Source organism: Temnothorax americanus, unplaced genomic scaffold (genome assembly GCF_048541705.1).
Source record: "Temnothorax americanus isolate GAGA-0224 unplaced genomic scaffold, ASM4854170v1 Scaffold26, whole genome shotgun sequence".
Taxonomy (NCBI): Eukaryota; Metazoa; Arthropoda; class Insecta; order Hymenoptera; family Formicidae; genus Temnothorax; species Temnothorax americanus.
Window position 1 is genome coordinate 2,583,737 of NW_027509401.1, and position 13,101 is coordinate 2,596,837.

At 39.4% G+C, this 13,101-nt stretch overlaps 2 long non-coding RNA genes across 2 annotated transcripts in view; both read left to right on the forward strand.

The window, feature by feature from the left end:
* LOC143899153 (uncharacterized) overlaps positions 1-13,101 on the forward strand; it is a 289,478-nt gene that overhangs the window by 245,757 nt on the left and 30,620 nt on the right. The window contains exon 11 of the long non-coding RNA XR_013257403.1: positions 4,888-4,939. This is a non-coding gene — a long non-coding RNA (uncharacterized LOC143899153). The remainder of the gene's footprint in view (positions 1-4,887; positions 4,940-13,101) is intronic.
* Positions 6,929-10,058, forward strand: LOC143899249 (uncharacterized). Its single transcript, XR_013257440.1, has 4 exons — positions 6,929-8,086; positions 8,556-8,591; positions 8,674-8,908; positions 9,642-10,058. It is a non-coding gene; the product is annotated as an uncharacterized LOC143899249 (long non-coding RNA).

The following is a 13,101-nucleotide window of genomic DNA, read 5'->3' on the forward strand; positions in this document are numbered from 1 at the left end:
AATTATTGCAATCTCGACGGCGAAGTTGACTACCATCTTTCTCGATTGGATCTTCAATATCTGCGATTATAAAAGAGGGCAGCGCCGGTGATTTCCGAGACCTTGCCATATTTTAGCAGCGATCGAATATAATCGATATCGAAGCTTATTTTACGGCGGCTCGCGATGACGTCGGGGATCATAGATTATCAATGATAAAACCCGCTCGGTGGAACGTCAAGAGCCGACAGTCATGACGTATTCAAGAATCAGTAATACCTGCTGCACGTCGGCTATCTTGAATTTCGTCTCGTCTTGACGTCGATTCGTGAAATGACGTCAGGATCGTGGATTATCGATGATGCAGCTTTTGGCGCGGATATCACGGGATTCCGGCAATCTCGACATATTTCGTAACGTTCGTCAAAAACGGGACATCCATGCTGTCGCGTCGATTTCTCGATGACGTCGGTACAGCGCGGGGCTATCTATCGGCGAGCTTCTCCGAGCGTGCACGTCGATGACTTGCGACTTAAAGCGTGCACCGACGTTAATTCGCCGGCGGCGATTCAACGTCGCGCATTTGGCACGTTCTCAAAAGATTGGAAATTTCCACCGTCGCGAAAGATTGCAGATTAGGCGCGCGCGCGCGCGCGTGCGCGTAATATCGCTACGTGATCATCGCCAAGTTAATGTAAATTATACCGCGACTTCCGCGTCCCGCGGGCTCAAATCGATATGATTGCAGTCTACATAATAAGCATTAATGACACACAACGCCATGTAACCTGGAAGCTCGGTACGGGAGACGGGAGAGACGAGATGAAGTTGCGCGGCGTAAAGACGCTTCTGCCGCATAAAGAGCCAGAGGAGAATATAATCGTTGCCAACGATGCGAATGAACGGCGGCTCCATAAACAGATGATTCATCGAATGACTAGATAATCGCCCGGACGGATGCAGTCAGGTTTGCACCCTGGTTCGCTCGGAGATGTTCAAGATTCACCTCATCGCCGGCATTAAGAAGAGAATAAACGGAATAATAATTAAGATCGAAAGAGCTCGAGGTTTCTCAGGTAGCGAGGCTGTGGGTATACAACGGACCAAACACGAGTCACGATCGGCCCCTCGAACAGTGGTGCAATTAGGCGAGTTTGTACTCGGCAGTCTCAGCACAAATGTAATCCCATACTTTCGCCTATCTGCATACGCTGCAACATTAATTCAAATTAATTAATATTAAATTAATAATTAATATTAATTAAAATTTATTTAAAAAATTTCCAAAGAGTTATACATATACTTCTCAACTTTTTTCCACTTACAATATTGCCACTAATATTACGCTACATTTCGATTAAACAAAAAATAGATGATTGAAAATTGACTTAAACCGTCTCCGAAGATGTATCCTTCGAAAGATTGTGCTGTCATGGACTCAGAAAAGCAAAAAACGGCCGCTTGCGCGAGCAGAACAATCGAAGATGAGCCAAAACGAATGCGAGAGACTTCCGCGTGACACTAGAAGCAACCTCGCGCGGCGCGTAATGAGAAAATGTGTAAAATATTAACAGGTTTGCGTGTGCTGATACATTAAGCGCGATTTGCAGGCACACGTGCTAAACGCTTGCCGCGCGCACGCACATATACTCTTCATTTCCTTTTCCAGCGGCGGCAATAGTATCCGACATATATCGGGACCGCGAAAAGCGCATCGGTCGCATGATGATCGTTAAACGCGCGGGGCCCGGCGCCATTAGGCAAATTGTGCCTCGTAAAGCGCGCGGAGCGCGTTTCGAGTTCCTATTTTTCGGTCACGCGATCGCCCCGCGTCGAATTCGGCGCGGCCTGTACGGAGAGAAATAATATCGTGCGCATAATAACGGAGCTGTCTCCTCTCTTTCTCTCATCCGAGAGGGCCCGTGCGCGGACGGGCCCGGAGTCTGCTGCTCCGCTGCTCCGGGAGCGGCCCCACGAGTTGACCCGTCTCTCATCCCGCACCCTTCCTTCATCCCTCTTCTTCCACCGGTTCTATCTGTCTCACTGCGTCTTCTATCACGCCAGAGTTGAGAGAGAGAGAGAGAGAGAGAGGGAGGAGAAGAGAAAGAGGTCCAAGGGACCGCAGGGAGAGCATGGGGCCCGCCGACCGTCTGGTGGGCGGACGCCAGCCTGCAGCAAAGCAGAAGAGATCGCTGCCTTCCGTCAAGGACAATCGCGCTCTTCCTTCCTCCTCGCCTCTACGCTACGGAGCATCCTCGATGCTCCAGCCGGATGGTTGTAATTTCGGGCAATGCGTTTCTGCAGTTAATCGTACATGGTGCAGGGAGCGCCGAGAGAGATTACTCTGTCATTGAGAAAAATTAATTTCACCTCGTATAATTAATTGATTTGTGCAGCTGTCTGATATCTAGCTAATATTTTTTACTGCTCTGCTAACTTCTTCTAGTTTCTTCGTGTAGATATTACACAATTGTGAAGATCAGCTGATATTGACAAGTTGATTATTAATAGAAAATCTTAATTATTACGTATATTTTTTTATTAATGAAATTTTTAATAATTAAAATTAATTACTTTATTTTAAAAAATAACGATACTAAATGAATTTTCTTTTAATATAATCTTTTCTTTTGAAATAAAATGTATTTTTTTTTCTAGAAAAAGAAATTAATTTATTATTACCTTTTTGCAAATCTTTGAGAAAAAGAAAAATTACATGATTTAAAAAAAAACAGAAATTAAGTTGCCACAAAATTTTTCACAAAATTTTCGATATATTAAAATTATATCAATTTTAATTCTCTCAGGAAAATTTAAATTAAAAAATAATAAAACGTTCTTATTTTTTGTCGCGACAAAGCTGTATCTTTTTTTCGTTAAAATAAACGTTAGATTTAATATGAATGTTCCTTACAAACGATTGTAGCCTACTTGTTACTATATTTTCAAACATTTGGATCATTTTCTGAAAGACACAATTTTTTAAAATAAAAGTGATGTCAAAAGAGTCGTAAAACAATTTTTTGATTTTGAAAGTACAGATTTTTTTTTAATAGAAATGGCATTTATTTATCGCAAAATTGTTCAGAAAAATTTATCGATGCCAATAAAGCTCATTTCGATTAAATAACCTACCTTTTTTAAAAATATATAATGTTTTAATTTTTAATTATTAAAATATCCGACATTTTATATCCACAAATATATAATATTTCTCATCATATTTTGGAACGATAATGGGAGTAATATGCTGGATCAGTTGAGCAACGAGAAATCGTGACGTATCGACCGTGTAGTAATAATTAATTTGGCATAAAAGGGGAACGGAACATCCGACATAAATTTATTTTGAAATATGTTAAATGTTTCGTAGAATTGGCACGCGGCACTCTCAACGTTTGTATTTCGCGGCTACATAGCGGCCGTAGCGCGTGTGTTGTCTGCGTGTCGCCGAAGTCGGTCATTCGTGCGGCGAGACTCGAGCGGGCAAGTAATAGTACGAGGCGCTCCGTATGTCGTCGCGTTTATTATCTCCCGAAACGCGATTATTCCCTACAAATACAATTAGCGATGATCAGATTGCTCGATTCGTTAACTAGCTCTCGCGACTGATAGCTCGCGAGCGTATCAAGGTGACGTATGTTGAAGCACAGGTATATCTCACGCCATTTAATGATTTAAAATGCTTTATGCTTTAAACTCGAAATAGTAGGCAATCAGAGTTACAATTGTCTATCGCGATAAATAAATGGAAGACGACCATTTCTATAACAACGTCTGCATTCGAATATATTTTACGTTGGATTTTGTGCTTCTCACATATCGATTTTACTGTGTCTATAATTTCGGGCGGATAACGCGGAGTAATACGCCATATTTAATCAGTTGAGCAACGAAAAGTCTTTGATGTACCAACCGTGTATTAATTTGAAACGAAAGGGAAACTGAGAATATTCAGCGTAAATTCACTTTGCAACACTTTGCAATACGTTAAATATTTCGTAGGACTGGCACGCGGCGCTCGACATTCCGCGCTTGTATTTTTTTTTGTTTATAGTTTATAGCACGCAGTCACGACGCGTCATCTTGTTATTCGCGCGGCGATACCGCCGAGCAGCGCGGTAAAACGCTCAGCGTGTTAATCGTCGCATTGGTCTTCGCAAACGGAATTATTTCGTACGATTGCGCGACTATTTCCCGAACGATAGACAGCTTTAACGATAAACAAGCCACGCGCGATTAATTAGCCACCGTAATGAACGATCATGCAGGCTTGTTAAGACGACATTTATATAAGATGCTATTTACTGAAGCAAGTATCGCGTGACACGACGAAATGTTTGATCCTCGATCGCGAAATTCGTATAAATTCGTCGGATCTTAATCGGTTTTAAGTCCGGGAGTGCCGCTCAAAGCGTCGCGCAATTCCGATAATTAGTTCGCCTGCGTCTGATCCTAATTAGCCGCGTATTTACGAGTATAATATCGAGCACAAGGAACTGGATAATAATGACGGTACTAATTTAACAACTTAAGAGTAGGAGGAAACTTGGAAAATCGAGCGGTAGCGGAGTAATCTTTAGGTATATGTTATAATTATACAATATATTATTAGTGATATATTATATTTTTATTACTTACATTTCTTATCATCTGTTTGATTGTTTATTGAAATCATTTATTTGAATAATTTAAACAACAATCAGAGAAAGAATTTTTTGCAAGAAATTCTACAAAAGTTTATATTTGAGAATATTACACAATGATATGTAATATATATAATTATTTTATTGAACATTTACTTGAAGAACATAATATAGAAAAAAGAAATATAGAAAATTTCAAGTGTACATACAATAATCATTTTAGACGCAAATAACTTCAATTTTTTATTTGTATGAATTCCAGATGAACGCAGTCAACGAATGTAATCAACAATTTCATTGCTGCGCATCGGTCGGTGAGTGAATAAGAAACTTTTATTTTATGTTAAGATAACGGATTTATGAAAAAATGATAAATAACGTATTTGTGGATGTCATTTCTTTAATTATTATTTTCAGGGTGAAGGTAAACAATAAATTTTATTTTTTTTTTCAGTTTATTTATTCATCCATATCCATCCATATTTATCCACATGTATTAACTCTTCTCTGTTATATTTTTAACAATGTAAAAGATTCTTCTTCCTAAATGTTTTTAAAATACTATTATGTAAGACAGATCTGCGTACAGCGTCCCTTTAATTTTAATATTAAACATTGGATAAATTATACGCTAAACTGAAACAATACACTTAAAGATTTTTTAAATATGCACATGTTGTAGACATAAGCAGAAGAAGGTTGGAACATATAATTTAAGTTCGGCTTCGCAATCATGTAGCATATTTAATTGATAATTTATAGACGCAATGTAATATTTATATTGATAAAAAAATTGTATATTGCATAAAGGCATATATCGCGCGTGAATATCAAAAATTTATATTAACAACAGTAATAACTATGCAAGAAAGTCACATCGTTTCTTTCAGATCTCACGCATCATTTTCATATCTCTGAATATCTCATCTCTCTACGCTTTTGAAATGAAATTCAAGTAACGTCTATAAATACGGGTTTCAGCTAGAGCACGTGCGAACAACGTCCATGCATTGCATTTCCATATCTGAACAGTTATATTTTTAATAATCGCGAGGTATACTCGAGGCTCTTTTAAGGTCAGGATTGACAGGATAGATCGTGCATCTTTCGCGACATAATCGACGCGGCAGTCGAGAGTGACGTTATCTGCCGGACGTGATAATTAACGCATCTCCTTCCTATCGATATCTAGCTGGACGCGGTTAGAACAGACGTGGAATCTATACAAGGTATTTCTCGGATATTTCTTCGCGTATCCGCGCGATCGCACGCAATCCCAAACGAATGAATGCAAACGCTGCCGATGCGCTCGAAAATTAAATCACAATTTACGCGCACTTTCCAGATCTCGGGTGATCGCGGGTCAGCGATCCTGGATTAAACTTCACGCAGTAGAACCCGTCACAGATCTCACGTTCTATCCGCGTGGATACGATCGTAACTGTACTTTATATACTTGGCAGCAATACAGAGGTATTGACATAAGTACGTCTGCATAAGAGATATTATTTTAAAACGCTAGATATAAAATTTTATACAAAGTGAGAGCGAAATGCGACTGCTTACGATCGATAGAAACGAGGTACAATGCGCGGATGCGAGCAACGCGCGTGTGGAGACGAGCGATATACGACATCCTTGTACGTATAGGGACGAAATACAGCGAGTAGCCGTAAGGCTATTTCGTTATCGTAATCTCGCGACGATATCGTCGAATCGGTCGGCACAACTTGTCGCAAACGCGAGTGCGCTTTGCATCGCCCAGTGAGCCTTAAGTTACGTCGTTCGCGAGTCGGACACGTTTGCACCCTTATCGGTAATAACGTTAACGTCGACTTATCGTCGTTTCGACGCCTTCGGGACGCGAGCCCAAAAGGGCTTGTATATAATAAAGACTTCTGTGATAGGCGTGCGCTCGTAGGACCGCGCTGCAGCATCTCGATCATTCGATTCCGATTGCATCTCACGTTTATTTATCTTTTTCAACATGTATAAGCATTTATTGCAAAAAAAAAAGATAAAATATCTTAATAATATGCAGTAATATGCTAGTCAGTAAGACCTCTCGATATTATTATTGAACAGTTTTATATATGTAGAGAAATTTAAGAACTACGTTTACGGAAATTTAAATGTAAAAAGCTTAATTACCCGAGTCAAAATTTAACCCTCCGAATACCCTGCGTTTACTCGAAATCCTTTGAAAGAGCATATGCCGCCGTACTGTGCACCCTGCTTATAACCTATTTGGACTCTACTTTCAGATTTTGTCATGAAAAGATCACTCCTGGGAACCTCCTCAAACTTCCTCTAACTATGATCGAACCTCCATTTAATCTCGTTACAATTCATGGCTTGTGCGATGACTTCACGTACCCTTCGTAGGCGTCCTAATGTTCCGCGCTCACTCCGCAGACTCTCCGTACGCGTCCTAATGTTCCGCGCTCACTTCGCAGACTCTCCGTACGCGTTTCATGTGTGCTCTCCGTTCACCCTCCCTACAATTCGACGTAGGCATCTATTCCCGTGAGCCTCCGTGTACCCTCTGTAGAACCTTCGAAATACTTTTTTCTAAAACTTCGATAGAGCCTCCGTACACTCTATTCCCGTAAGCCTCCGTGTATCCTCTGTAGAACCTATAATTGTCTATATGTTGCCGACCCATAAAAGTAAAACGTTCCCCAAAATATTAAGAGAGAAATTTATTCATCATCTGCAATAATATATGATAAATGGCGTGTCTCCGTGCCAAAAACAGGTCAGATTCCGCTATAAAAAAGATTACGTTGCAATGACAAGTTTGAACATTTAAGATAAAATTTTCAAAATTTCAACAAAATATAATGTTGTATAAGATCACTGAATATATAGACCTTTTATGTATTATTTAAATCATAGTAACACGGCAGGCAACTCGTTTTTATGTTTTATAATTGTATTTTATATCATATTTTACATTATGTGTCAATATACAATCATGTGTCAATAGATAAGTCAATCAAAAGAATGTGATTATATAAATGCCACTTATACCGACGAAGCACGCGGACGGTTATGATAAGAAAGAAAGACGCGGTAATTGTTTACACTTTACGCCGTTGAGCCGCTCTGCGCGCGTGCCGCGCGTGGCGCGGAAAAGTGCGTTTTGACAAATGATAACCGCCGCGCGCGGCACCATATAGCCCAGCCAGCCCAGCGGTGTGTTGCTGTTGCTATACGTGCCCTTGCCAAGACCTCCAGTGATAAGTGATACCGGAATATTCGATCCTCGGGCGCCGGTGATGAGCTCTATCGCACGACACAGTCGCACGCCGTCACGTAAGAGAAACAGGAATTTTCTCAGAATAAATTGGTTCAGCTGCATGACGAACTTTTGGCTCGGGTCAGTTTTATTGTAGCTGGCCGGGCATTTTCACGCAGACTCGCTATATATGTCCTAAGAAAGGACATCGCAAGCTAAGGTAAGTGAAAGTTATATTAAGAATTGAGTGTCCCTCGGATACAATAGTGACAGCAAAATATTATACGCTACAACATTGTACAGATCGAATGGGTTTTCCAAACTTTAAAACACAGTTTTATTCCTTGTTAGATAGTGAAATCATTAAAATCGAAATCACATTATCATAATTGGTTAGGACACCCGCACAAATTGTTGGGGGTTCCAGGTTCGAATTCTGGCTGAGGTGATATTTTTTGCAATAATTTCTTTCTAATAATTTGATTTTGAATTTAATGATTTTACTATCTAACGAGAAATAAAACTGTGTTTTAAAGTTCGAAAAACCCATTCGGCGCGCAGTTACTGAGTTGGAAGATTTATACATCATGGCCAGTTGAGTCGATTAATAATTTTGTTACAGTAAGATAGAAACTTTGAAATTATGTAAAAATATAATACAATTGTTTGCCAACATTTTTTTGTTGCAGATTTCCGATTTCTATAAATCTCCCGGCAAAGACAAGGTAAATTGTTTGATAAATATTGATTTTTGCTATTGTTTTGTATATGTTATTATAAGATGATGTAATTTGAGCGCATTTTTAGGTAGAAATATATCCTGGAACGAACTTTTATTTTTATGAGGGCATCAAAGTGAATATTATGGATAAATCCAAAGTTTTGGACCAACAAACATCAGAGCTTGTCAATCACTGGCCTCTCCTCGTGCGGCATGCACTGATCGAGGTATATGGAAAGAATTTAGCCTTATTTTGTGCAAAAGGCAGCAAAAAGGATGGACGCCCGGGTATCGATGCCCAGTTTTATACAGCTCTTTACTGTGAGTATCTTTTGTGCACATACATGTTACAAAAAATGCTTATTTTCAACGATAAAAGTAGGGTTTAGAGGGGGACAAATAATGGTAAAATCAATTTTTCAAGATCACATGAAATTTATTGCCATTTCTTTTAAATAAAATCGTATGATTTTTCTTACATGATATACTTTCTCCAATTATTCTGCATATAAAAGTGTTAAGAAAAAATTACTACAAAATTAACCCTAATCCTTCCAACATAATTGTTGTAAAAAAATATTTAAATAAATAAGATTTCCAAATTTTCTTTACATTAATTTTTAGTCGAAGGTATAAAGATATAATAATTTTTGGGGAATTTTTCAAAGCTAGTATTAACATACTGAAAAACGCGTGGGACTCGAAAGTGCATGGTTGGAGAAATTAAGTGCCGCAAAAAACGTTGGAGGGATTAGGGTTAATATCTACTTTACGAGGTATTTCATACTTTATTCTGGTATATTTTAACAATAAATATAAATATAAAAAAATATAAAATATCTCGTAAACTATTGATTTTTTGATAACTTTATTTAAATACTTTTATATGCAGAATAACTGGAGAAATTATATTATGTAAGAAAAATTATATGATTCCATTAAAAAAAAATGGCGACAACTTTATGTGACTTTGAAAAATGGATTTTTTCAAAAATTGATTTTACCATTTTTGTCTCTCTATATCCTACAACTTTTTTATGGAACATTTTTTTAGAAAATACTCTGGCACAATAAAGATCTTAAGGCCGCGGTGGAATCTGCAGTCGCGATGAACGACCTGGCGGTCATCGTGGATCTTCTGGGTATTTTTACATTAAAACCAGCGATGTGGAACTTGGACCTGTGCAATTTCTTATTGGGTTTCATCAGCGATCTCTTTCAGAGTAAATATGAGATGTATATAACTGTAGCTTGCGCGGCATTGAGAATTATTCTTCGTAATTTCGCCCCAGTGATAAAGGTAATGATTGCTAGCGTGTTTACTTTCATTACTCGCAACAAAAAACTCGATCTGCGAGACGTGTCACGATGGAAGTTTGTATCAACAGTACGTTCAGAACGGATTTTTATCCAATCCGAATAATATATCGTTTAAAATTACTTTACTATTAATTCAGACATAAAACATATGTATTAAATATTTTTTGTAATTCTTTCTGATGTATATGTAATTACCTTTTATATATAACTTAGACCCCTTATAATTAGTGTCCCTTACAATTGCGTTATATATTTACAATTTAAACATATAGCTTGAAAAACAAGAAATTAATTTTTAAGTATTATAAAAATATAAAATATTAGTGCTATACTTTCAAAGAATATTAATTTTACTTATATTAATATAGTTATATTAATGAATTTTCGCGTACAAATACATTATTGAATGTATCTTATATTTATTTATACGCCTCATTAATTTATATTTCCCTTTTTTGTCATATATTTGCGATGTATGAAACCTATTCTCGGAGGTCACCGAGAATCCTTCTTAGACCCTAACATTTTGATATTAATTTTCCAGGTAGCAAGGTGACGTTTAAAGACGTCGTCATTTGACATTACTCTGCTATCTGGGTATCCTCACCTCGAGGCTGCGATATAGATATAAAAGGCTCGAATAATCGCGTACTAATAATGATTCATTGTTGTTGAAATTTAGTATTCGAGAAGTACTTATAGCCTGCGTTCGTTTATTCTTTATAATACACGTAACGTGTATTATAGATTTTATTTTCCCAATAGCTTCCAATGTGAATAAACGAACGCATAAGTACTTCTCGAATACTGAATTTCAACAACAATGAATCATTATTATTAGTACGCGCTTATTCGAGCCTTTTATATCTATATCGCAGCCACGAGGTGAGGATACCCAGGTAGCAGAGTGATGTCAAATGACGACGTCTTTAAACGTCATCTTGCTACCTAGGAAATTAATATCTACAAAATGTTAGGGTATAAGAAGGGTTCTCGGTGACCTTCGAGAATAGGTTCTACAGAGGGTACACGGAGGCTTACGGGAATAGAGTGTACGGAGGCTCTATCGAGGTTTTAGCAAAAACGTGCTGAGAGTCTAAGGAGGGTATTTCGAGGTTTTATCCAGCCATGCGACGTCGAATCTGCGAATTGTAGGGAGGGTGAACGGAGAGTCGCCAGACTTCGCGTAACCTCCGTAGACGTTAAATGGGTAAAAACTGCCATTTGAGAAGTGACCGGAGGCTCGGCGACATAGACAAATGCTTTGTTACGTGACCCTCCGTTCATTCCGTTCAAGGAGAGTGCGATCGCGATCTCGGGCGTTACGGAGGGTTTATTTTTTGACTCGGGTATCATCATCTAGAATGACCGTATTAAAAAATGTGTAATATTCTGATGGAAACGCTCTTACGATCTCAATGTTTAATTGTAATATAATCGGTTGATAAAATATTTGAATAATACAGAATCGATATAGAATATTGGTCAAAATGTAAAAATTTTAATTACTAAAAATAGTAATAATTTATCAATTTTTTTAAATAACTACGATATGATATCTGCGTGGATGCAATATGCTGGATCGATCTCTGCTGATAGGTATGCGGTGTCTTACTCACAGGTCAGAACGGAACGACTTTACCGTGTCTGATTTAAAACCGCTCGCGTGATTCACGACTCTCTCTCTTTCTCCCTCTTTCCCTCCCCGCATCGCATCGCATCGCATCGCATCGCATCACATCGGTCGGACCGGTTTTGGCAGCGGCACCCTGAAACACATGTTTCCAATAAGCTTTTATTGGTAGATAAATCAGGCGCGATCTTATTGTGGGATTATGATGTTTGCACGCACCGAGTCGTTTCATCGGACACACGCGTGCATCGCGATGCTCGTAATTCGTGCATTACGAGCCCCTTCTCGCTGCTCCCCGCCTGCGCGCCCTGCCGTTTCTTATCTCGCGCGAATCTCGGTTGGTTTTTGCAACACGCGCGGATTTATGCGCTCGCGCGCCAGCTTTCGGCTTTTTGCAATTGTATAGACAGGTTGCGAAATATCGCGAGGACGAAGCGAGATGTGGCACCGACGCGACGACGAGAGCGCGAGTCCGCGGTAAAAAAGATTCCCGCAGGGATGACTGATCCGCACAGTCATTTGGGCTTAGCGTATACCCACGGACCCGAGCTCAATACATCACGGTCACTCACGTACACACTTATATACGTATGTACACTTGTATACACTTTTGTGAGTGATAGCGCAATAAATATTTGAGGAAAAGTGGAAGCCAATATACAACTCCCAACTCAAGAATAAGAATTACATCCATAAACGTGTCCGATAAAATGGAGCGGGACAGTAAAAGCTAAAAAGCTTATTTTTTATTTATATTCTTCAATTTAAAGAGAAGTAGAAAAGATACTTTAATACCTTCGCATCATTTGTCTTAATAAAACTGTAAATTTTTTCTGAAGTTTCGCTCAAATCTGTAGGTTGCGAAATGACATTATTAAGCTATAAAATTACTCTTATGGCGTAACCGTTGCATTTCTCAATATAGAGTGAGAAAAAGAAACGAGAGAGAAGAAGCGTTTATTATCTCATATGAAATTTAAATCCCGTCACAGGCTATCCTTCGCGCGAGTCAAGTCACAATTGAAAATCCATCTCTATTCGCGCATCATCGAAGAAAGACGCGCGATTCGATGCATCCGATCGCGCGGCTCCGGAAGTCGGCGTGATCGCGGAAACATTTCCCGGATTTTCGCGTTGAAGGATCCACGAAAGAGAGAGAGAGAGAGAGAGAGAGAGAGAGAGAGAGAGAGAGCGCTTTCGCGAGCCCGCCGCCGTCGACTATTCTAGGAACGGAGGCTGTCGACGTCGGCAGGAAACGACAACGCGGCGCGCTGCGTCGAACTTGAGTTCGAACCGGAGGCCTTGGGCCAACCATTGACCTCGATCGCCACGTCCACCTCCACGTTCCGCCGCGTACAGCCACGCGGCCGTCGTTCTATCCGCCTGACTCGGCTGACGTTTCTTTGCGCCTTTTTTCTTTAAATCCCACGACATTGTCGCCGCTCGTGGCACGACGATCGCGATAATTACGACAGCTTTGTAAGCCGTAAAATGGTAATGAACATTAATTGGTTTCATAACGCGCGGATAAGCGCGCGAGTTCTATGAAAGACGCGCGTGC